Source organism: Lactuca virosa, chromosome 1 (assembly GCF_052849685.1).
Source record: "Lactuca virosa cultivar CGN04683 chromosome 1, Lactuca_virosa_CGN04683_v6, whole genome shotgun sequence".
NCBI classification, from domain to species: Eukaryota; Viridiplantae; Streptophyta; class Magnoliopsida; order Asterales; family Asteraceae; genus Lactuca; species Lactuca virosa.
This window is the reverse complement of record NC_136426.1, coordinates 263716429-263733212: the sequence shown is the minus strand read 5'-3', so window position 1 is coordinate 263733212 and position 16784 is coordinate 263716429. Positions and strand designations below refer to the sequence as shown.

Below are 16784 nucleotides of genomic sequence, written 5' to 3'. Positions count from 1 at the left end.
AAATCTAAAAAAACGCAAACGGGCAACGAAAAAAGGGGTGCAACACGAGGACTTCCCAGGGGGTCACCCATCCTAGTACTACTCTCGCCCAAGCACGCTTAACTGCGGACTTCTGATGGGATCCGGTGCATTAGTGCCGGTATGATCGCACCCGAAATATTATCCATGCTTATTGCTTTTATGTCTTAAAAGACGCAGAACCTCCTTTGTTTTCGTACGCGTGGCGTGGGACCCACGAGACCGATCGGCTCCGTTCCAAAAATACGAAAACCATGAACCATGAAGCGGAGGCCACCCGAGCATAGAAATAGCAAGAAAGAAAAAAAACAAAAAAGAACCGCACGTAAAATTTAAAAAAACGCAAACGGGCAACGAAAAAGGGGGGGTGCAACACGAGGACTTCCCAGGGGGTCACCCATCCTAGTACTACTCTCGCCCAAGAACGCTTAACTGCGGAGTTCTGATGGGATCCGGTGCATTAGTGCTGGTATGATCGCACCCGAAATACTATCCATGCTTATTGCTTTTATGTTTTAAAAGACGCAGAACCTCCTTTGTTTTCGTAAGCGAGGCGTGGGACCCACGTGACCGATCGGCTCCGTTCCAAAAATACGAAAACCATGAACAATGAAGCGGAGGCCACCCGAGCATAGAAATAGCAAGAAAGAAAAAAAAACAAAAAAAAACCGCACGTAAAATCTAAAAAAAACGCAAACAGGCAACGAAAAAGGGGGGTGCAACACGAGGACTTCCCAGGGGGTCACCCATCCTAGTACTACTCTCGCCCAAGCACGCTTAACTGCGGAGTTCTGATGGGATCCGGTGCATTAGTGCTGGTATGATCGCACCCGAAATATTATCCATGCTTATTGCTTTTATGTCTTAAAAGACGCAGAACCTCCTTTGTTTTCGTAAGCGAGGCGTGGGACCCACGTGACCGATCGGCTCCGTTCCAAAAATACGAAAACCATGAACCATGAAGCGGAGGCCACCCGAGCATAGAAATAGCAAGAAAGAAAAAAAAACAAAAAAAAACCGCACGTAAAATCTAAAAAAAACGCAAACAGGCAACGAAAAAGGGGGGTGCAACACGAGGACTTCCCAGGGGGTCACCCATCCTAGTACTACTCTCGCCCAAGCACGCTTAACTGCGGAGTTCTGATGGGATCCGGTGCATTAGTGCTGGTATGATCGCACCCGAAATACTATCCATGCTTATTGCTTTTATGTCTTAAAAGACGCAGAACCTCCTTTGTTTTCGTACGCGAGGCGTGGGACCCACGTGACCGATTGGCTCCGTTCCAAAAATACGAAAACCATCAACCATGAAGCGGAGGCCACCCGAGCATAGAAACAGCAAGAAAGAAAAAAAAACAAAAAAAAAACAGCACGAAAAATCTAAAAAAAACGCAAACGGGCAATGAAAAAGGGGGGTGCAACACGAGGACTTCCCAGGGGGTCACCCATCCTAGTACTACTCTCGCCCAAGCACGCTTAACTGCGGAGTTCTGATGGGATCCGGTGCATTAGTGCTGGTATGATCGCACCCGAAATACTATTCATGATTCATGCTTTTATGTCTTAAAAGACGCAGAACCTCCTTTGTTTTCGTACGCGAGGCGTGGGACCCACGAGACCGATCGGCTCCGTTCCAAAAATACGAAAACCATGAACCATGAAGCGTAGGCCACCCGAGCATAGAAATAGCAAGAAAGAAAAAAAAAACAAAAAAAAAACCGCACGTAAAATCTAAAAAAAACGCAAACAGGCAACGAAAAAGGGGGGTGCAACACGAGGACTTCCCAGGGGGTCACCCATCCTAGTACTACTCTCGCCCAAGCACGCTTAACTGCGGAGTTCTGATGGGATCCGGTGCATTAGTGCTGGTATGATCGCACCCGAAATACTATCCATGCTTATTGCTTTTATGTCTTAAAAGACGCAGAACCTTCTTTGTTTTCGTAAGCGAGGCGTGGGACCCACGTGACCGATCGGCTCCGTTCCAAAAATACGAAAACCATGAACCATGAAGCGGAGGCCACCCGAGCATAGAAATAGCAAGAAAGAAAAAAAAACAAAAAAAAACCGCACGTAAAATCTAAAAAAAACGCAAACAGGCAACGAAAAAGGGGGGTGCAACACGAGGACTTCCCAGGGGGTCACCCATCCTAGTACTACTCTCGCCCAAGCACGCTTAACTGCGGAGTTCTGATGGGATCCGGTGCATTAGTGCTGGTATGATCGCACCCGAAATACTATCCATGCTTATTGCTTTTATGTCTTAAAAGACGCAGAACCTCCTTTGTTTTCGTACGCGAGGCGTGGGACCCACGTGACCGATTGGCTCCGTTCCAAAAATACGAAAACCATCAACCATGAAGCGGAGGCCACCCGAGCATAGAAACAGCAAGAAAGAAAAAAAAACAAAAAAAAAACAGCACGAAAAATCTAAAAAAAACGCAAACGGGCAATGAAAAAGGGGGGTGCAACACGAGGACTTCCCAGGGGGTCACCCATCCTAGTACTACTCTCGCCCAAGCACGCTTAACTGCGGAGTTCTGATGGGATCCGGTGCATTAGTGCTGGTATGATCGCACCCGAAATACTATTCATGATTCATGCTTTTATGTCTTAAAAGACGCAGAACCTCCTTTGTTTTCGTACGCGAGGCGTGGGACCCACGAGACCGATCGGCTCCGTTCCAAAAATACGAAAACCATGAACCATGAAGCGTAGGCCACCCGAGCATAGAAATAGCAAGAAAGAAAAAAAAAACAAAAAAAAAACCGCACGTAAAATCTAAAAAAAACGCAAACAGGCAACGAAAAAGGGGGGTGCAACACGAGGACTTCCCAGGGGGTCACCCATCCTAGTACTACTCTCGCCCAAGCACGCTTAACTGCGGAGTTCTGATGGGATCCGGTGCATTAGTGCTGGTATGATCGCACCCGAAATACTATCCATGCTTATTGCTTTTATGTCTTAAAAGACGCAGAACCTCCTTTGTTTTCGTAAGCGAGGCGTGGGACCCACGTGACCGATCGGCTCCGTTCCAAAAATACGAAAACCATGAACCATGAAGCGGAGGCCACCCGAGCATAGAAATAGCAAGAAAGAAAAAAAAACAAAAAAAAACCGCACGTAAAATCTAAAAAAAACGCAAACAGGCAACGAAAAAGGGGGGTGCAACACGAGGACTTCCCAGGGGGTCACCCATCCTAGTACTACTCTCGCCCAAGCACGCTTAACTGCGGAGTTCTGATGGGATCCGGTGCATTAGTGCTGCTTTGATCGCACCCGAAATACTATCCATGCTTATTGCTTTTATGTCTTAAAAGACGCAGAACCTCCTTTGTTTTCGTACGCGAGGCGTGGGACCCACGTGACCGATTGGCTCCGTTCCAAAAATACGAAAACCATCAACCATGAAGCGGAGGCCACCCGAGCATAGAAACAGCAAGAAAGAAAAAAAAACAAAAAAAAAACAGCACGAAAAATCTAAAAAAAACGCAAACGGGCAATGAAAAAGGGGGGTGCAACACAAGGACTTCCCAGGGGGTCACCCATCCTAGTACTACTCTCGCCCAAGCACGCTTAACTGCGGAGTTCTGATGGGATCCGGTGCATTAGTGCTGGTATGATCGCACCCGAAATACTATTCATGATTCATGCTTTTATGTCTTAAAAGACGCAGAACCTCCTTTGTTTTCGTACGCGAGGCGTGGGACCCACGAGACCGATCGGCTCCGTTCCAAAAATACGAAAACCATGAACCATGAAGCGGAGGCCACCCGAGCATAGAAATAGCAAGAAAGAAAAAAAAAACAAAAAAAAAACCGCACGTAAAATCTAAAAAAAACGCAAACAGGCAACGAAAAAGGGGGGTGCAACACGAGGACTTCCCAGGGGGTCACCCATCCTAGTACTACTCTCGCCCAAGCACGCTTAACTGCGGAGTTCTGATGGGATCCGGTGCATTAGTGCTGGTATGATCGCACCCGAAATACTATCCATGCTTATTGCTTTTATGTCTTAAAAGACGCAGAACCTCCTTTGTTTTCGTACGCGAGGCGTGGGACCCACGTGACCGATTGGCTCCGTTCCAAAAATACGAAAACCATCAACCATGAAGCGGAGGCCACCCGAGCATAGAAACAGCAAGAAAGAAAAAAAAACAAAAAAAAAACAGCACGTAAAATCTAAAAAAAACGCAAACGGGCAACGAAAAAGGGGGGTGCAACACGAGGACTTCCCAGGGGGTCACCCATCCTAGTACTACTCTCGCCCAAGCACGCTTAACTGCGGAGTTCTGATGGGATCCGGTGCATTAGTGCTGGTATGATCGCACCCGAAATACTATTCATGATTCATGCTTTTATGTCTTAAAAGACGCAGAACCTCCTTTGTTTTCGTACGCGAGGCGTGGGACCCACGAGACCGATCGGCTCCGTTCCAAAAATACGAAAACCATGAACCATGAAGCGGAGGCCACCCGAGCATAGAAATAGCAAGAAAGAAAAAAAAAACAAAAAAAAAACCGCACGTAAAATCTAAAAAAACGCAAACGGGCAACGAAAAAAGGGGTGCAACACGAGGACTTCCCAGGGGGTCACCCATCCTAGTACTACTCTCGCCCAAGCACGCTTAACTGCGGACTTCAGATGGGATCCGGTGCATTAGTGCCGGTATGATCGCACCCGAAATATTATCCATGCTTATTGCTTTTATGTCTTAAAAGACGCAGAACCTCCTTTGTTTTCGTACGCGTGGCGTGGGACCCACGAGACCGATCGGCTCCGTTCCAAAAATACGAAAACCATGAACCATGAAGCGGAGGCCACCCGAGCATAGAAATAGCAAGAAAGAAAAAAAAAACAAAAAAAAACCGCACGTAAAATCTAAAAAAACGCAAACGGGCAACGAAAAAGGGGGGTGCAACACGAGGACTTCCCAGGGGGTCACCCATCCTAGTACTACTCTCGCCCAAGAACGCTTAACTGCGGAGTTCTGATGGGATCCGGTGCATTAGTGCTGGTATGATCGCACCCGAAATACTATCCATGCTTATTGCTTTTATGTTTTAAAAGACGCAGAACCTCCTTTGTTTTCGTAAGCGAGGCGTGGGACCCACGTGACCGATCGGCTCCGTTCCAAAAATACGAAAACCATGAACCATGAAGCGGAGGCCACCCGAGCATAGAAACAGCAAGAAAGAAAAAAAAACAAAAAAAAAAACAGCACGTAAAATCTAAAAAAAACGCAAACGGGCAACGAAAAAGGGGGGTGCAACACGAGGACTTCCCAGGGGGTCACCCATCCTAGTACTACTCTCGCCCAAGCACGCTTAACTGCGGAGTTCTGATGGGATCCGGTGCATTAGTGCTGGTATGATCGCACCCGAAATATTATTCATGATTAATGCTTTTATGTCTTAAAAGACGCAGAACCTCCTTTGTTTTCGTACGCGAGGCGTGGGACCCACGAGACCGATCGGCTCCGTTCCAAAAATACGAAAACCATGAACCATGAAGCGGAGGCCACCCGAGCATAGAAATAGCAAGAAAGAAAAAAAAAACAAAAAAAAAACCGCACGTAAAATCTAAAAAAACGCAAACGGGCAACGAAAAAAGGGGTGCAACACAAGGACTTCCCAGGGGGTCACCCATCCTAGTACTACTCTCGCCCGAGCACGCTTAACTGCGGAGTTCTGATGGGATCCGGTGCATTAGTGCTGCTATGATCGCACCCGAAATACTATCCATGCTTATTGCTTTTATGTCTTAAAAGACGCAGAACCTCCTTTGTTTTCGTACGCGAGGCGTGGGACCCACGAGACTGATCGGCTCCGTTCCAAAAATACGAAAACCATGAACCATGAACCATGAACCATGAACCATGAAGCGGAGGCCACCCGAGCATAGAAATAGCAAGAAAGAAAAAAAAAAAAAACCGCACGTAAAATCTAAAAAAACGCAAACGGGCAACGAAAAAAGGGGTGCAACACGAGGACTTCCCAGGGGGTCACCCATCCTAGTACTACTCTCGCCCAAGCACGCTTAACTGCGGAGTTCTGATGGAATCCGGTGCATTAGTGCTGGTATGATCGCAACCGAAATACTATTCATGATTATTGCTTTTATGTCTTAAAAGACGCAGAACCTCCTTTGTTTTCGTACGCGAGGCGTGTGACCCACGTGACCGATCGGCTCCGTTCCAAAAATACGAAAACCATGAACCATGAAGCGTAGGCCACCCGAGCATAGAAATAGCAAGAAAGAAAAAAAAACAAAAAAAAACCGCACGTAAAATCTAAAAAAAACGCAAACAGGCAACGAAAAAGGGGGGTGCAACACGAGGACTTCCCAGGGGGTCACCCATCCTAGTACTACTCTCGCCCAAGCACACTTAACTGCGGAGTTCTGATGGGATCCGGTGCATTAGTGCTGGTATGATCGCACCCGAAATACTATCCATGCTTATTGCTTTTATATCTTAAAAGACGCAGAACCTCCTTTGTTTTCGTACGCGAGGCGTGGGACCCACGTGACCGATCGGCTCCGTTGCAAAAATACGAAAACCATGAACCATGAAGCGGAGGCCACCCAAGCATAGAAATAGCAAGAAAGAAAAAAAAAACAAAAAAAAAAAAAAAACCGCACGTAAAATCTAAAAAAACGCAAACGGGCAACGAAAAAGGGGGGTGCAACACGAGGACTTCCCAGGGGGTCACCCATCCTAGTACTACTCTCGCCCAAGCACACTTAACTGCGGAGTTCTGATGGGATCCGGTGCATTAGTGCTGGTATGATCGCACCCGAAATACTATCCATGCTTATTGCTTTTATGTCTTAAAAGACGCAAAACCTCCTTTGTTTTCGTACGCGAGGCGTGGGACCCACGAGACCGATCGGCTCCGTTCCAAAAATACGAAAACCATGAACCATGAAGCGGAGGCCACCCGAGCATAGAAATAGCAAGAAAGAAAAAAAAACAAAAAAAAAACCGCACGTAAAATCTAAAAGAACGCAAACGGGCAACGAAAAAAGGGGTGCAACACGAGGACTTCCCAGGGGGTCACCCATCCTAGTACTACTCTCGCCCAAGCACGCTTAACTGCGGACTTCTGATGGGATCCGGTGCATTAGTGCCGGTATGATCGCACCTGAAATATTATCCATGCTTATTGCTTTTATGTCTTAAAAGACGCAGAACCTCCTTTGTTTTCGTACGCGTGGCGTGGGACCCACGAGACCGATCGGCTCCGTTCCAAAAATACGAAAACCATGAACCATGAAGCGGAGGCCACCCGAGCATAGAAATAGCAAGAAAGAAAAAAAAAACAAAAAAAAACCGCACGTAAAATCTAAAAAAACGCAAACGGGCAACGAAAAAGGGGGAGTGCAACACGAGGACTTCCCAGGGGGTCACCCATCCTAGTACTACTCTCGCCCAAGGACGCTTAACTGCGGAGTTCTGATGGGATCCGGTGCATTAGTGCTGGTATGATCGCACCCGAAATACTATCCATGCTTATTGCTTTTATGTTTTAAAAGACGCAGAACCTCCTTTGTTTTCGTAAGCGAGGCGTGGGACCCACGTGACCGATCGGCTCCGTTCCAAAAATACGAAAACCATGAACCATGAAGCGGAGGCCACCCGAGCATAGAAATAGCAAGAAAAAAAAAACAAAAAAAAACCGCACGTAAAATCTAAAAAAAACGCAAACAGGCAACGAAAAAGGGGGGTGCAACACGAGGACTTCCCAGGGGGGTCACCCATCCTAGTACTACTCTCGCCCAAGCACGCTTAACTGCGGAGTTCTGATGGGATCCGGTGCATTAGTGCTGGTATGATCGCACCCGAAATACTATCCATGCTTATTGCTTTTATGTCTTAAAAGACGCAGAACCTCCTTTGTTTTCGTAAGCGAGGCGTGGGACCCACGTGACCGATCGGCTCCGTTCCAAAAATACGAAATCCATGAACCATGAAGCGGAGGCCACCCGAGCATAGAAATAGCAAGAAAGAAAAAAAAAACAAAAAAAAACCGCACGTAAAATCTAAAAAAAACGCAAACAGGCAACGAAAAAGGGGGGTGCAACACGAGGACTTCCCAGGGGGTCACCCATCCTAGTACTACTCTCGCCCAAGCACGCTTAACTGCGGAGTTCTGATGGGATCCGGTGCATTAGTGCTGGTATGATCGCACCCGAAATACTATTCATGATTATTGCTTTTATGTCTTAAAAGACGCAGAACCTCCTTTGTTTTCGTACGCGAGGCGTGGGACCCACGAGACCGATCGGCTCCGTTCCAAAAATACGAAAACCATGAACCATGAAGCGGAGGCCACCCGAGCATAGAAATAGCAAGAAAGAAAAAAAAAACAAAAAAAAAACCGCACGTAAAATCTAAAAAAACGCAAACGGGCAACGAAAAAAGGGGTGCAACACGAGGACTTCCCAGGGGGTCACCCATCCTAGTACTACTCTCGCCCAAGCACGCTTAACTGCGGAGTTCTGATGGGATCCGGTGCATTAGTGCTGGTATGATCGCACCCGAAATACTATCCATGCTTATTGCTTTTATGTCTTAAAAGACGCAGAACCCCCTTTGTTTTCGTACGCGAGGCGTGGGACCCACGTGACCGATTGGCTCCGTTCCAAAAATACGAAATCCATCAACCATGAAGCGGAGGCCACCCGAGCATAGAAACAGCAAGAAAGAAAAAAAACAAAAAAAAAACAGCACGTAAAATCTAAAAAAAACGCAAACGGACAACGAAAAAGAGGGGTGCAACACGAGGACTTCCCACGGGGTCACCCATCCTAGTACTACTCTCGCCCAAGCACGCTTAACTGCGGAGTTCTGATGGGATCCGGTGCATTAGTGCTGGTATGATCGCACCCGAAATACTATTCATGATTATTGCTTTTATGTCTTAAAAGACGCAGAACCTCCTTTGTTTTCGTACGCGAGGCGTGGGACCCACGACACCGATCGGCTCCGTTCCAAAAATACGAAAACCATGAACCATGAAGCGGAGGCCACCCGAGCATAGAAATAGCAAGAAAGAAAAAAAAAACAAAAAAAAAAACCGCACGTAAAATCTAAAAAAACGCAAACGGGCAACGAAAAAAGGGGTGCAACACGAGGACTTCCCAGGGGGTCACCCATCCTAGTACTACTCTCGCCCAAGCACGCTTAACTGCGGAGTTCTGATGGGATCCGGTGCATTAGTGCTGGTATGATCGCACCCGAAATACTATCCATGCTTATTGCTTTTATGTCTTAAAAGACGCAGAACCTCCTTTGTTTTCGTACGCGAGGCGTGGGACCCACGAGACCGATCGGCTCCGTTCCAAAAATACGAAAACCATGAACCATGAACAATGAACCATGAAGCGGAGGCCACCCGAGCATAGAAATAGCAAGAAAGAAAAAAAAAACAAAAAAAAAACCGCACGTAAAATCTAAAAAAACGCAAACGGGCAACGAAAAAAGGGGTGCAACACGAGGACTTCCCAGGGGGTCACCCATCCTAGTACTACTCTCGCCCAAGCACGCTTAACTGCGGAGTTCTGATGGAATCCGGTGCATTAGTGTTGGTATGATCGCACCCGAAATACTATTCATGATTATTGCTTTTATGTCTTAAAAGACGCAGAACCTCCTTTGTTTTCGTACGCGAGGCGTGGGACCCACGTGACCGATCGGCTCCGTTCCAAAAATACGAAAACCATGAACCATGAAGCGGAGGCCACCCGAGCATAGAAATAGCAAGAAAGAAAAAAAAACAAAAAAAACCGCACGTAAAATCTAAAAAAAACGCAAACAGGCAACGAAAAAGGGGGGTGTAACACGAGGACTTCCCAGGGGGTCACCCATCCTAGTACTACTCACGCCCAAGCACGCTTCACTGCGGAGTTCTGATGGGATCCGGTGCATTAGTGCTGGTATGATCGCACCCGAAATACTATCCATGCTTATTGCTTTTATGTTTTAAAAGACGCAGAACCTCCTTTGTTTTCGTAAGCGAGGCGTGGGACCCACGTGACCGATCGGCTCCGTTCCAAAAATACGAAAACCATGAACCACGAAGCGGAGGCCACCCGAGCATAGAAATAGCAAGAAAAAAAAAACAAAAAAAAACCGCACGTAAAATCTAAAAAAAACGCAAACAGGCAACGAAAAAGGGGGGTGCAACACGAGGACTTCCCAGGGGGTCACCCATCCTAGTACTACTCTCGCCCAAGCACGCTTAACTGCAGAGTTCTGATGGGATCCGGTGCATTAGTGCTGGTATGATCGCACCCGAAATACTATCCATGCTTATTGCTTTTATGTCTTAAAAGACGCAGAACCTCCTTTGTTTTCGTAAGCGAGGCGTGGGACCCACGTGACCGATCGGCTCCGTTCCAAAAATACGAAAACCATGAACCATGAAGCGGAGGCCACCCGAGCATAGAAATAGCAAGAAAGAAAAAAAAAACAAAAAAAAACCGCACGTAAAATCTAAAAAAAACGCAAACAGGCAACGAAAAAGGGGGGTGCAACACGAGGACTTCCCAGGGGGTCACCCATCCTAGTACTACTCTCGCCCAAGCACGCTTAACTGCGGAGTTCTGATGGGATCCGGTGCATTAGTGCTGGTATGATCGCACCCGAAATACTATCCATGCTTATTGCTTTTATGTCTTAAAAGACGCAGAACCCCCTTTGTTTTCGTACGCGAGGCGTGGGACCCACGTGACCGATTGGCTCCGTTCCAAAAATACGAAAACCATCAACCATGAAGCGGAGGCCACCCGAGCATAGAAACAGCAAGAAAGAAAAAAAAACAAAAAAAAAAACAGCACGTAAAATCTAAAAAAAACGCAAACGGACAACGAAAAAGGAGGGTGCAACACGAGGACTTCCCACGGGGTCACCCATCCTAGTACTACTCTCGCCCAAGCACGCTTAACTGCGGAGTTCTGATGGGATCCGGTGCATTAGTGCTGGTATGATCGCACCCGAAATACTATTCATGATTATTGCTTTTATGTCTTAAAAGACGCAGAACCTCCTTTGTTTTCGTACGCGAGGCGTGGGACCCACGAGACCGATCGGCTCCGTTCCAAAAATACGAAAACCATGAACCATGAAGCGGAGGCCACCCGAGCATAGAAATAGCAAGAAAGAAAAAAAAAACAAAAAAAAAACCGCACGTAAAATCTAAAAAAACGCAAACGGGCAACGAAAAAAGGGGTGCAACACGAGGACTTCCCAGGGGGTCACCCATCCTAGTACTACTCTCGCCCAAGCACGCTTAACTGCGGAGTTCTGATGGGATCCGGTGCATTAGTGCTGGTATGATCGCACCCGAAATACTATCCATGCTTATTGCTTTTATGTCTTAAAAGACGCAGAACCTCCTTTGTTTTCGTACGCGAGGCGTGGGACCCACGAGACCGATCGGCTCCGTTCCAAAAATACGAAAACCATGAACCATGAACAATGAACCATGAAGCGGAGGCCAACCGAGCATAGAAATAGCAAGAAAGAAAAAAAAAACAAAAAAAAAACCGCACGTAAAATCTAAAAAAACGCAAACGGGCAACGAAAAAAGGGGTGCAACACGAGGACTTCCCAGGGGGTCACCCATCCTAGTACTACTCTCGCCCAAGCACGCTTAACTGCGGAGTTCTGATGGAATCCGGTGCATTAGTGCTGGTATGATCGCACCCGAAATACTATTCATGATTATTGCTTTTATGTCTTAAAAGACGCAGAACCTCCTTTGTTTTCGTACGCGAGGCGTGGGACCCACGTGACCGATCGGCTCCGTTCCAAAAATACGAAAACCATGAACCATGAAGCGGAGGCCACCCGAGCATAGAAATAGCAAGAAAGAAAAAAAAAAAAAAAACCGCACGTAAAAATCTAAAAAAAACGCAAACAGGCAACGAAAAAGAGGGGTGTAACACGAGGACTTCCCAGGGGGTCACCCATCCTAGTACTACTCTCGCCCAAGCACGCTTAACTGCGGAGTTCTGATGGGATCCGGTGCATTAGTGCTGGTATGATCGCACCCGAAATACTATCCATGCTTATTGCTTTTATGTTTTAAAAGACGCAGAACCTCCTTTGTTTTCGTAAGCGAGGCGTGGGACCCACGTGACCGATCGGCTCCGTTCCAAAAATACGAAAACCATGAACCACGAAGCGGAGGCCACCCGAGCATAGAAATAGCAAGAAAAAAAAAACAAAAAAAAACCGCACGTAAAATCTAAAAAAAACGCAAACAGGCAACGAAAAAGGGGGGTGCAACACGAGGACTTCCCACGGGGTCACCCATCCTAGTACTACTCTCGCCCAAGCACGCTTAACTGCGGAGTTCTGATGGGATCCGGTGCATTAGTGCTGGTATGATCGCACCCGAAATACTATTCATGATTATTGCTTTTATGTCTTAAAAGACGCAGAACCTCCTTTGTTTTCGTACGCGAGGCGTGGGACCCACGAGACCGATCGGCTCCGTTCCAAAAATACGAAAACCATGAACCATGAAGCGGAGGCCACCCGAGCATAGAAATAGCAAGAAAGAAAAAAAAAACAAAAAAAAAACCGCACGTAAAATCTAAAAAAACGCAAACGGGCAACGAAAAAAGGGGTGCAACACGAGGACTTCCCAGGGGGTCACCCATCCTAGTACTACTCTCGCCCAAGCACGCTTAACTGCGGAGTTCTGATGGGATCCGGTGCATTAGTGCTGGTATGATCGCACCCGAAATACTATCCATGCTTATTGCTTTTATGTCTTAAAAGACGCAGAACCTCCTTTGTTTTCGTACGCGAGGCGTGGGACCCACGAGACCGATCGGCTCCGTTCCAAAAATACGAAAACCATGAACCATGAACAATGAACCATGAAGCGGAGGCCACCCGAGCATAGAAATAGCAAGAAAGAAAAAAAAAACAAAAAAAAAACCGCACGTAAAATCTAAAAAAACGCAAACGGGCAACGAAAAAAGGGGTGCAACACGAGGACTTCCCAGGGGGTCACCCATCCTAGTACTACTCTCGCCCAAGCACGCTTAACTGCAGAGTTCTGATGGAATCCGGTGCATTAGTGCTGGTATGATCGCACCCGAAATACTATTCATGATTATTGCTTTTATGTCTTAAAAGACGCAGAACCTCCTTTGTTTTCGTACGCGAGGCGTGGGACCCACGTGACCGATCGGCTCCGTTCCAAAAATACGAAAACCATGAACCATGAAGCGGAGGCCACCCGAGCATAGAAATAGCAAGAAAGAAAAAAAAAAAAAAACCGCACGTAAAAATCTAAAAAAAACGCAAACAGGCAACGAAAAAGAGGGGTGTAACACGAGGACTTCCCAGGGGGTCACCCATCCTAGTACTACTCTCGCCCAAGCACGCTTAACTGCGGAGTTCTGATGGGATCCGGTGCATTAGTGCTGGTATGATCGCACCCGAAATACTATCCATGCTTATTGCTTTTATGTTTTAAAAGACGCAGAACCTCCTTTGTTTTCGTAAGCGAGGCGTGGGACCCACGTGACCGATCGGCTCCGTTCCAAAAATACGAAAACCATGAACCATGAAGCGGAGGCCACCCGAGCATAGAAATAGCAAGAAAAAAAAAACAAAAAAAAACCGCACGTAAAATCTAAAAAAAACGCAAACAGGCAACGAAAAAGGGGGGTGCAACACGAGGACTTCCCAGGGGGTCACCCATCCTAGTACTACTCTCGCCCAAGCACGCTTAACTGCGGAGTTCTGATGGGATCCGGTGCATTAGTGCTGGTATGATCGCACCCGAAATACTATCCATGCTTATTGCTTTTATGTCTTAAAAGACGCAGAACCTCCTTTGTTTTCGTAAGCGAGGCGTGGGACCCACGTGACCGATCGGCTCCGTTCCAGAAATACGAAAACCATGAACCATGAAGCGGAGGCCACCCGAGCATAGAAATAGCAAGAAAGAAAAAAAAAACAAAAAAAAACCGCACGTAAAATCTAAAAAAAACGCAAACAGGCAACGAAAAAGGGGGGTGCAACACGAGGACTTCCCAGGGGGTCACCCATCCTAGTACTACTCTCGCCCAAGCACGCTTAACTGCGGAGTTCTGATGGGATCCGGTGCATTAGTGCTGGTATGATCGCACCCGAAATACTATCCATGCTTATTGCTTTTATGTCTTAAAAGACGCAGAACCCCCTTTGTTTTCGTACGCGAGGCGTGGGACCCACGTGACCGATTGGCTCCGTTCCAAAAATACGAAAACCATCAACCATGAAGCGGAGGCCACCCGAGCATAGAAACAGCAAGAAAGAAAAAAAAACAAAAAAAAAAACAGCACGTAAAATCTAAAAAAAACGCAAACGGACAACGAAAAAGGAGGGTGCAACACGAGGACTTCCCACGGGGTCACCCATCCTAGTACTACTCTCGCCCAAGCACGCTTAACTGCGGAGTTCTGATGGGATCCGGTGCATTAGTGCTGGTATGATCGCACCCGAAATACTATTCATGATTATTGCTTTTATGTCTTAAAAGACGCAGAACCTCCTTTGTTTTCGTACGCGAGGCGTGGGACCCACGAGACCGATCGGCTCCGTTCCAAAAATACGAAAACCATGAACCATGAAGCGGAGGCCACCCGAGCATAGAAATAGCAAGAAAGAAAAAAAAAACAAAAAAAAAACCGCACGTAAAATCTAAAAAAACGCAAACGGGCAACGAAAAAAGGGGTGCAACACGAGGACTTCCCAGGGGGTCACCCATCCTAGTACTACTCTCGCCCAAGCACGCTTAACTGCGGAGTTCTGATGGGATCCGGTGCATTAGTGCTGGTATGATCGCACCCGAAATACTATCCATGCTTATTGCTTTTATGTCTTAAAAGACGCAGAACCTCCTTTGTTTTCGTACGCGAGGCGTGGGACCCACGAGACCGATCGGCTCCGTTCCAAAAATACGAAAACCATGAACCATGAACAATGAACCATGAAGCGGAGGCCACCCGAGCATAGAAATAGCAAGAAAGAAAAAAAAAACAAAAAAAAAACCGCACGTAAAATCTAAAAAAACGCAAACGGGCAACGAAAAAAGGGGTGCAACACGAGGACTTCCCAGGGGGTCACCCATCCTAGTACTACTCTCGCCCAAGCACGCTTAACTGCAGAGTTCTGATGGAATCCGGTGCATTAGTGCTGGTATGATCGCACCCGAAATACTATTCATGATTATTGCTTTTATGTCTTAAAAGACGCAGAACCTCCTTTGTTTTCGTACGCGAGGCGTGGGACCCACGTGACCGATCGGCTCCGTTCCAAAAATACGAAAACCATGAACCATGAAGCGGAGGCCACCCGAGCATAGAAATAGCAAGAAAGAAAAAAAAAAAAAACCGCACGTAAAAATCTAAAAAAAACGCAAACAGGCAACGAAAAAGAGGGGTGTAACACGAGGACTTCCCAGGGGGTCACCCATCCTAGTACTACTCTCGCCCAAGCACGCTTAACTGCGGAGTTCTGATGGGATCCGGTGCATTAGTGCTGGTATGATCGCACCCGAAATACTATCCATGCTTATTGCTTTTATGTTTTAAAAGACGCAGAACCTCCTTTGTTTTCGTAAGCGAGGCGTGGGACCCACGTGACCGATCGGCTCCGTTCCAAAAATACGAAAACCATGAACCATGAAGCGGAGGCCACCCGAGCATAGAAATAGCAAGAAAAAAAAAACAAAAAAAAACCGCACGTAAAATCTAAAAAAAACGCAAACAGGCAACGAAAAAGGGGGGTGCAACACGAGGACTTCCCAGGGGGTCACCCATCCTAGTACTACTCTCGCCCAAGCACGCTTAACTGCGGAGTTCTGATGGGATCCGGTGCATTAGTGCTGGTATGATCGCACCCGAAATACTATCCATGCTTATTGCTTTTATGTCTTAAAAGACGCAGAACCTCCTTTGTTTTCGTAAGCGAGGCGTGGGACCCACGTGACCGATCGGCTCCGTTCCAGAAATACGAAAACCATGAACCATGAAGCGGAGGCCACCCGAGCATAGAAATAGCAAGAAAGAAAAAAAAAACAAAAAAAAACCGCACGTAAAATCTAAAAAAAACGCAAACAGGCAACGAAAAAGGGGGGTGCAACACGAGGACTTCCCAGGGGGTCACCCATCCTAGTACTACTCTCGCACAAGCACGCTTAACTGCGGAGTTCTGATGGGATCCGGTGCATTAGTGCTGGTATGATCGCACCCGAAATACTATCCATGCTTATTGCTTTTATGTCTTAAAAGACGCAGAACCCCCTTTGTTTTCGTACGCGAGGCGTGGGACCCACGTGACCGATTGGCTCCGTTCCAAAAATACGAAAACCATCAACCATGAAGCGGAGGCCACCCGAGCATAGAAACAGCAAGAAAGAAAAAAAAACAAAAAAAAAACAGCACGTAAAATCTAAAAAAAACGCAAACGGACAACGAAAAAGGGGGGTGCAACACGAGGACTTCCCACGGGGTCACCCATCCTAGTACTACTCTCGCCCAAGCACACTTAACTGCGGAGTTCTGATGGGATCCGGTGCATTATTGCTGGTATGATCGCACCCGAAATACTATTCATGATTATTGCTTTTATGTATTAAAAGACGCAGAACCTCCTTTGTTTTCGTACGCGAGACGTGGGACCCACGAGACCGATCGGCTCCGTTCCAAAAATACGAAAACCATGAACCATGAAGCGGAGGCCACCCGAGCATAGAA

General features: G+C 46.9%; 48 non-coding genes across 48 annotated transcripts; all 48 read right to left on the bottom strand.

Moving 5' to 3' along the window:
• Positions 1–34: 34 nt before the first annotated feature.
• LOC145144464 (5S ribosomal RNA) lies at positions 35–153 on the bottom strand. The gene has a single exon (XR_013725473.1). It is a non-coding gene; the product is annotated as a 5S ribosomal RNA (ribosomal RNA).
• Positions 154–382: 229 nt separating this feature from the next.
• LOC145139456 (5S ribosomal RNA) lies at positions 383–501 on the bottom strand. Its single transcript, XR_013721916.1, has one exon. It is a non-coding gene; the product is annotated as a 5S ribosomal RNA (ribosomal RNA).
• Positions 502–731: 230 nt separating this feature from the next.
• Positions 732–850, bottom strand: LOC145151968 (5S ribosomal RNA). Its single transcript, XR_013732508.1, has one exon. It is a non-coding gene; the product is annotated as a 5S ribosomal RNA (ribosomal RNA).
• A 230-nt stretch (positions 851–1080) lies between these two features.
• Positions 1081–1199, bottom strand: LOC145151967 (5S ribosomal RNA). Its single transcript, XR_013732507.1, has one exon. It is a non-coding gene; the product is annotated as a 5S ribosomal RNA (ribosomal RNA).
• A 231-nt stretch (positions 1200–1430) lies between these two features.
• LOC145151966 (5S ribosomal RNA) lies at positions 1431–1549 on the bottom strand. The gene has a single exon (XR_013732506.1). It is a non-coding gene; the product is annotated as a 5S ribosomal RNA (ribosomal RNA).
• A 232-nt stretch (positions 1550–1781) lies between these two features.
• On the bottom strand, positions 1782–1900 carry LOC145151965 (5S ribosomal RNA). Its single transcript, XR_013732505.1, has one exon. It is a non-coding gene; the product is annotated as a 5S ribosomal RNA (ribosomal RNA).
• A 230-nt stretch (positions 1901–2130) lies between these two features.
• Positions 2131–2249, bottom strand: LOC145151964 (5S ribosomal RNA). Its single transcript, XR_013732504.1, has one exon. It is a non-coding gene; the product is annotated as a 5S ribosomal RNA (ribosomal RNA).
• Positions 2250–2480: 231 nt separating this feature from the next.
• On the bottom strand, positions 2481–2599 carry LOC145151961 (5S ribosomal RNA). The gene has a single exon (XR_013732502.1). It is a non-coding gene; the product is annotated as a 5S ribosomal RNA (ribosomal RNA).
• A 232-nt stretch (positions 2600–2831) lies between these two features.
• Positions 2832–2950, bottom strand: LOC145151960 (5S ribosomal RNA). The gene has a single exon (XR_013732501.1). It is a non-coding gene; the product is annotated as a 5S ribosomal RNA (ribosomal RNA).
• A 230-nt stretch (positions 2951–3180) lies between these two features.
• LOC145146680 (5S ribosomal RNA) lies at positions 3181–3299 on the bottom strand. Its single transcript, XR_013727613.1, has one exon. It is a non-coding gene; the product is annotated as a 5S ribosomal RNA (ribosomal RNA).
• A 231-nt stretch (positions 3300–3530) lies between these two features.
• Positions 3531–3649, bottom strand: LOC145154226 (5S ribosomal RNA). Its single transcript, XR_013734709.1, has one exon. It is a non-coding gene; the product is annotated as a 5S ribosomal RNA (ribosomal RNA).
• A 232-nt stretch (positions 3650–3881) lies between these two features.
• Positions 3882–4000, bottom strand: LOC145151959 (5S ribosomal RNA). The gene has a single exon (XR_013732500.1). It is a non-coding gene; the product is annotated as a 5S ribosomal RNA (ribosomal RNA).
• A 231-nt stretch (positions 4001–4231) lies between these two features.
• Positions 4232–4350, bottom strand: LOC145151958 (5S ribosomal RNA). Its single transcript, XR_013732499.1, has one exon. It is a non-coding gene; the product is annotated as a 5S ribosomal RNA (ribosomal RNA).
• A 230-nt stretch (positions 4351–4580) lies between these two features.
• Positions 4581–4699, bottom strand: LOC145144810 (5S ribosomal RNA). Its single transcript, XR_013725811.1, has one exon. It is a non-coding gene; the product is annotated as a 5S ribosomal RNA (ribosomal RNA).
• A 230-nt stretch (positions 4700–4929) lies between these two features.
• LOC145139452 (5S ribosomal RNA) lies at positions 4930–5048 on the bottom strand. The gene has a single exon (XR_013721915.1). It is a non-coding gene; the product is annotated as a 5S ribosomal RNA (ribosomal RNA).
• A 232-nt stretch (positions 5049–5280) lies between these two features.
• On the bottom strand, positions 5281–5399 carry LOC145151957 (5S ribosomal RNA). Its single transcript, XR_013732498.1, has one exon. It is a non-coding gene; the product is annotated as a 5S ribosomal RNA (ribosomal RNA).
• Positions 5400–5629: 230 nt separating this feature from the next.
• Positions 5630–5748, bottom strand: LOC145146673 (5S ribosomal RNA). The gene has a single exon (XR_013727607.1). It is a non-coding gene; the product is annotated as a 5S ribosomal RNA (ribosomal RNA).
• Positions 5749–5992: 244 nt separating this feature from the next.
• LOC145144443 (5S ribosomal RNA) lies at positions 5993–6111 on the bottom strand. The gene has a single exon (XR_013725453.1). It is a non-coding gene; the product is annotated as a 5S ribosomal RNA (ribosomal RNA).
• Positions 6112–6341: 230 nt separating this feature from the next.
• LOC145154079 (5S ribosomal RNA) lies at positions 6342–6460 on the bottom strand. The gene has a single exon (XR_013734563.1). It is a non-coding gene; the product is annotated as a 5S ribosomal RNA (ribosomal RNA).
• A 237-nt stretch (positions 6461–6697) lies between these two features.
• LOC145154078 (5S ribosomal RNA) lies at positions 6698–6816 on the bottom strand. The gene has a single exon (XR_013734562.1). It is a non-coding gene; the product is annotated as a 5S ribosomal RNA (ribosomal RNA).
• A 229-nt stretch (positions 6817–7045) lies between these two features.
• Positions 7046–7164, bottom strand: LOC145146994 (5S ribosomal RNA). Its single transcript, XR_013727913.1, has one exon. It is a non-coding gene; the product is annotated as a 5S ribosomal RNA (ribosomal RNA).
• A 231-nt stretch (positions 7165–7395) lies between these two features.
• On the bottom strand, positions 7396–7514 carry LOC145144037 (5S ribosomal RNA). Its single transcript, XR_013725058.1, has one exon. It is a non-coding gene; the product is annotated as a 5S ribosomal RNA (ribosomal RNA).
• Positions 7515–7741: 227 nt separating this feature from the next.
• LOC145144019 (5S ribosomal RNA) lies at positions 7742–7861 on the bottom strand. Its single transcript, XR_013725040.1, has one exon. It is a non-coding gene; the product is annotated as a 5S ribosomal RNA (ribosomal RNA).
• A 231-nt stretch (positions 7862–8092) lies between these two features.
• LOC145151956 (5S ribosomal RNA) lies at positions 8093–8211 on the bottom strand. The gene has a single exon (XR_013732497.1). It is a non-coding gene; the product is annotated as a 5S ribosomal RNA (ribosomal RNA).
• Positions 8212–8441: 230 nt separating this feature from the next.
• Positions 8442–8560, bottom strand: LOC145151955 (5S ribosomal RNA). Its single transcript, XR_013732496.1, has one exon. It is a non-coding gene; the product is annotated as a 5S ribosomal RNA (ribosomal RNA).
• Positions 8561–8790: 230 nt separating this feature from the next.
• Positions 8791–8909, bottom strand: LOC145153315 (5S ribosomal RNA). The gene has a single exon (XR_013733831.1). It is a non-coding gene; the product is annotated as a 5S ribosomal RNA (ribosomal RNA).
• Positions 8910–9140: 231 nt separating this feature from the next.
• On the bottom strand, positions 9141–9259 carry LOC145151954 (5S ribosomal RNA). Its single transcript, XR_013732495.1, has one exon. It is a non-coding gene; the product is annotated as a 5S ribosomal RNA (ribosomal RNA).
• Positions 9260–9503: 244 nt separating this feature from the next.
• LOC145146351 (5S ribosomal RNA) lies at positions 9504–9622 on the bottom strand. Its single transcript, XR_013727299.1, has one exon. It is a non-coding gene; the product is annotated as a 5S ribosomal RNA (ribosomal RNA).
• A 229-nt stretch (positions 9623–9851) lies between these two features.
• Positions 9852–9970, bottom strand: LOC145145387 (5S ribosomal RNA). Its single transcript, XR_013726363.1, has one exon. It is a non-coding gene; the product is annotated as a 5S ribosomal RNA (ribosomal RNA).
• A 227-nt stretch (positions 9971–10197) lies between these two features.
• LOC145155111 (5S ribosomal RNA) lies at positions 10198–10316 on the bottom strand. Its single transcript, XR_013735567.1, has one exon. It is a non-coding gene; the product is annotated as a 5S ribosomal RNA (ribosomal RNA).
• A 231-nt stretch (positions 10317–10547) lies between these two features.
• Positions 10548–10666, bottom strand: LOC145151953 (5S ribosomal RNA). The gene has a single exon (XR_013732494.1). It is a non-coding gene; the product is annotated as a 5S ribosomal RNA (ribosomal RNA).
• A 232-nt stretch (positions 10667–10898) lies between these two features.
• Positions 10899–11017, bottom strand: LOC145153804 (5S ribosomal RNA). Its single transcript, XR_013734295.1, has one exon. It is a non-coding gene; the product is annotated as a 5S ribosomal RNA (ribosomal RNA).
• A 230-nt stretch (positions 11018–11247) lies between these two features.
• Positions 11248–11366, bottom strand: LOC145151952 (5S ribosomal RNA). The gene has a single exon (XR_013732493.1). It is a non-coding gene; the product is annotated as a 5S ribosomal RNA (ribosomal RNA).
• Positions 11367–11610: 244 nt separating this feature from the next.
• Positions 11611–11729, bottom strand: LOC145155327 (5S ribosomal RNA). Its single transcript, XR_013735774.1, has one exon. It is a non-coding gene; the product is annotated as a 5S ribosomal RNA (ribosomal RNA).
• A 228-nt stretch (positions 11730–11957) lies between these two features.
• Positions 11958–12076, bottom strand: LOC145136829 (5S ribosomal RNA). Its single transcript, XR_013720730.1, has one exon. It is a non-coding gene; the product is annotated as a 5S ribosomal RNA (ribosomal RNA).
• Positions 12077–12303: 227 nt separating this feature from the next.
• Positions 12304–12422, bottom strand: LOC145153314 (5S ribosomal RNA). The gene has a single exon (XR_013733830.1). It is a non-coding gene; the product is annotated as a 5S ribosomal RNA (ribosomal RNA).
• A 230-nt stretch (positions 12423–12652) lies between these two features.
• On the bottom strand, positions 12653–12771 carry LOC145151950 (5S ribosomal RNA). Its single transcript, XR_013732491.1, has one exon. It is a non-coding gene; the product is annotated as a 5S ribosomal RNA (ribosomal RNA).
• A 244-nt stretch (positions 12772–13015) lies between these two features.
• LOC145144439 (5S ribosomal RNA) lies at positions 13016–13134 on the bottom strand. The gene has a single exon (XR_013725448.1). It is a non-coding gene; the product is annotated as a 5S ribosomal RNA (ribosomal RNA).
• A 227-nt stretch (positions 13135–13361) lies between these two features.
• LOC145136821 (5S ribosomal RNA) lies at positions 13362–13480 on the bottom strand. Its single transcript, XR_013720727.1, has one exon. It is a non-coding gene; the product is annotated as a 5S ribosomal RNA (ribosomal RNA).
• A 227-nt stretch (positions 13481–13707) lies between these two features.
• Positions 13708–13826, bottom strand: LOC145151949 (5S ribosomal RNA). Its single transcript, XR_013732490.1, has one exon. It is a non-coding gene; the product is annotated as a 5S ribosomal RNA (ribosomal RNA).
• Positions 13827–14057: 231 nt separating this feature from the next.
• Positions 14058–14176, bottom strand: LOC145151948 (5S ribosomal RNA). Its single transcript, XR_013732489.1, has one exon. It is a non-coding gene; the product is annotated as a 5S ribosomal RNA (ribosomal RNA).
• A 232-nt stretch (positions 14177–14408) lies between these two features.
• LOC145153803 (5S ribosomal RNA) lies at positions 14409–14527 on the bottom strand. The gene has a single exon (XR_013734294.1). It is a non-coding gene; the product is annotated as a 5S ribosomal RNA (ribosomal RNA).
• A 230-nt stretch (positions 14528–14757) lies between these two features.
• LOC145151947 (5S ribosomal RNA) lies at positions 14758–14876 on the bottom strand. Its single transcript, XR_013732488.1, has one exon. It is a non-coding gene; the product is annotated as a 5S ribosomal RNA (ribosomal RNA).
• Positions 14877–15120: 244 nt separating this feature from the next.
• Positions 15121–15239, bottom strand: LOC145144438 (5S ribosomal RNA). Its single transcript, XR_013725447.1, has one exon. It is a non-coding gene; the product is annotated as a 5S ribosomal RNA (ribosomal RNA).
• Positions 15240–15465: 226 nt separating this feature from the next.
• On the bottom strand, positions 15466–15584 carry LOC145136815 (5S ribosomal RNA). Its single transcript, XR_013720724.1, has one exon. It is a non-coding gene; the product is annotated as a 5S ribosomal RNA (ribosomal RNA).
• A 227-nt stretch (positions 15585–15811) lies between these two features.
• LOC145151945 (5S ribosomal RNA) lies at positions 15812–15930 on the bottom strand. The gene has a single exon (XR_013732487.1). It is a non-coding gene; the product is annotated as a 5S ribosomal RNA (ribosomal RNA).
• A 231-nt stretch (positions 15931–16161) lies between these two features.
• Positions 16162–16280, bottom strand: LOC145144399 (5S ribosomal RNA). The gene has a single exon (XR_013725407.1). It is a non-coding gene; the product is annotated as a 5S ribosomal RNA (ribosomal RNA).
• A 231-nt stretch (positions 16281–16511) lies between these two features.
• Positions 16512–16630, bottom strand: LOC145145458 (5S ribosomal RNA). The gene has a single exon (XR_013726430.1). It is a non-coding gene; the product is annotated as a 5S ribosomal RNA (ribosomal RNA).
• Between the last annotated feature and the right edge of the window lie 154 nt (positions 16631–16784).